Source organism: Sinocyclocheilus anshuiensis, unplaced genomic scaffold (genome assembly GCF_001515605.1).
Source record: "Sinocyclocheilus anshuiensis isolate Anshui unplaced genomic scaffold, SAMN03320099.WGS_v1.1 scaffold2129, whole genome shotgun sequence".
Taxonomy (NCBI): domain Eukaryota; kingdom Metazoa; phylum Chordata; class Actinopteri; order Cypriniformes; family Cyprinidae; genus Sinocyclocheilus; species Sinocyclocheilus anshuiensis.
In genome coordinates, this window is record NW_015552540.1 from 4510 (window position 1) to 7611 (window position 3102).

Consider the following 3102-nt stretch of genomic DNA (forward strand, 5'->3'; position numbering starts at 1 on the left):
AAATGCATAAAGCGCAGCATAATTTGAAATCACGAGTTTAAAGTTAGTCGATCGCGCATCTCCAGTGAAGCTGAAATCTCCTCCTGTCCGCATTCCATTCGCACGGACCGACCATCACGCAGAGAACACGCGATCGTGCAGGATACAAATGCACACTTCACAAGATCTCACAACTGGATCCGACTAAGTTTGCAAGCTTTGTGAAATTAAATGTTCATTAGTCATTCAAAGATTTGTTTAAATTATATAAATGCGTATTTGCTGAATGCTGACGGCAAACAAGAAAGTATTATAATGTTTGCCTTTCTATTACTAATAATATAAAAGCAATCGTTATAATACTTTTTGTATACATTATAATTCCTTTGTTTAACCGTTCGATCTGATTATTAGACAGACTTCTATCTGTATTAGACAGAACTGTTAACGACAACGGCGAACAAGAGGGAGAATGTGAGCACTGTGTGCTCAGGCGCTGCCGTTTCAGCGTCGTCAAAATAAAAGTCTGTCACGTCGTCACAATAAAAGTCCCGCCTAGAACGCATCGGCCAAACAGGAAAACTTATCGGCCAATGCCGATATTTAGAAAATGCCAAATATCGGCCGATATATCGGCCTTGGCGATATATCGGTCGACCACTAGTTCATATATTCCATGTAGATGCAATGTTTCTCTTTATTTTCATTTTTTGCTTGTTCAGCTGAATTTCGATCATCTCCATTTCAAACTGAAATGCTATATTTACTTTGCTAGGTGTTAGTCCACAGTTAGCTGTAGTTGGTGTTAGTCCATAATCAGCTAGTTAAACATTGTGCAGAATGTAGAGCTTTTTGTAGGGGTGAGGAGGTGATACTATTAATAAAAATTGACGTTTTTCTTTGATGGAGGCGTGAAGAGATCCAGGATGTGCTCTTTTAAATGTTGTTCTTTTTATACTTATAGGAATAGTTGACCCAAAAATGAAAATTTTCAGGTCATCCAAAATGTAGATGCATTTGTTTCTTAATTGGAACAGATTTGGAGAAATGTAGCATTTCTTTACTTGCTCACCATTAGATCCTCTGCAGTGAATGGGTGCCATCAGAATGAGAGTCCAAACAGCTGATAAAAAATCACAGTAATCCACAAGCAATGTATACAACTCCAGTCAATTAAATGTGTTGCGAAACAAAAAGCTGCATGTTTATAATAAATAAATCCATCATTAAAACATTTTGAACTTCAAACCGATGAGTCCATTATCCATATATGCTTTTTCCTGTTGTCCACTAAGATCAAAATCCACCAACATATTTGTTTAAAACAGTTCTGGACATGTTTTCACTTGTAAACGGTGCTTCATCTGTGTGGATTTCTCTTTTGATTTAGCCGAGATTACTTTTTCATTGGAGAAAGCAATTTTATGGATTATGGACTTCAGCCGGAACCAATGGTCTAAAGTTAAAAAAGTTTCAATGGATTTGTTTTTTTACAAACATGCAGCTTGTGGATTATTGTGATGTTTTTATCAGCTGTTTAAACTCTCTTTCTGACGGCACCCATTCACTGCAGAGAATCCATTGGTGAACAAGTTTTTGGGTGAACTATTCCTTTAAAGTACTGATACAGAATCAGATTGCCCCTGTGTTTAAACTCCTTTTGATCATGAAGTCTACATAAAGCATGAATTTGTTTATATTCATAGAATGAGTCAAATTTAGCTTTTAGCTGTTGTAAATATTAATGCATATTAGCTTGACAACCATAAACAGCCTACAATTTGGCTAATGGACTGTTATTTGGTGAACGTGTCGTTTATTCTTGTGTCGTGCTTAAAGGTGGGGTAAGCGATTTTTCAAAAACGCTTTAGAAAACTGATTCAGGCCGACTAGCAAAACAAACTTGTAGCCAATCAGCAGTAAGGGGCTCATGATGTGGAGAAGAGAGCGCTCAGTGCACAGGACGGACATTAGCGAGCTGAGCTACAGAAAGATAGAGATGGCGGATAAAAAACAAAAGAGGAAAACGTCTGTGGAACGAAAGAAGGCTTAAGGCAATAAGGCAAGAAGTAGGACCCGTGTAAATATCGGATCAGCTATCCAGCGCTGGAGAGAACTCAAGGAGCGGAAGGCCTGCGATTGGATGCCGAGGTTGCTTTGTTTCTTCTCGATAGATGAGTAACACCTTGTCTGCACCGCAACAGCTAAAGTCTGTCTAGCACACTGGACACGACAAAGCGACCGTTGAAAATCATTTGAAATTTGTGTCAATACGTCATGAATAGAGCACAGCAACAGTTTTCTGTCGGGGATTTGTCGTGCCGCGCCACATCCAGCGTAGACCATAGATATGTATATACTGTATATTAGAGCGCAGCAACAGTTTTCTGTCGGGGATTTGTCGTGCCGCGCCACATCCAGCGTAGACCATAGATATGTATATACTGTATATCTATGGTGTAGACAACATCACTGATTATAATGAGATCCCTAGTAGTTTGTCGCGCCGCGCCACTCGCGTCTAGTGTAGACACGGTGTAACATTGGTTTTGCTTTGTTTCACAGAACTAATCGTTGCCTGGGTTGCGTACGTATGTGTGGGGCGGAGCTATCAAAATAGGGGCGAGACCCTTTTGGGCTAGGGGCGTGTTTGTTTTGTTGATTTCAAATGTCAACATTGGCTACTAGAAATCGCTTACCCCACCTTTAAGTACACCCTAACTTATTGTTATAATTAGTGCGCCTACCTACTTGGCAGCCTCAAATATATGACTTTGTCACATTACAGTGAAAATTTCAAATAGAAATTACTCAGACAAAATTAGAGAATTTACTGTGTTTATGTGCCTTTGCAGCAAGGTTATTATAGTTTTGAATTTTTAAATTAGTTTTATTTTAATATCGTTTTCAAATTTGCTATACAATTCAGTTTAATTTTTATTAGTTTCATTAATATTGTTGTTAGTTTTAGTTTAGTTTTTATTTTGTGAACACATTTTTATTTAGTTTTTATATAGTTTAGTTTCAGTTTTCGTTTCCGTTTTAATTAAAGGTTAGCAGAATTAACAGATCACTTCCAGAGCGCAGGCCAAAGAAAGACTTAGGCATAATTTAGCCTTAGTG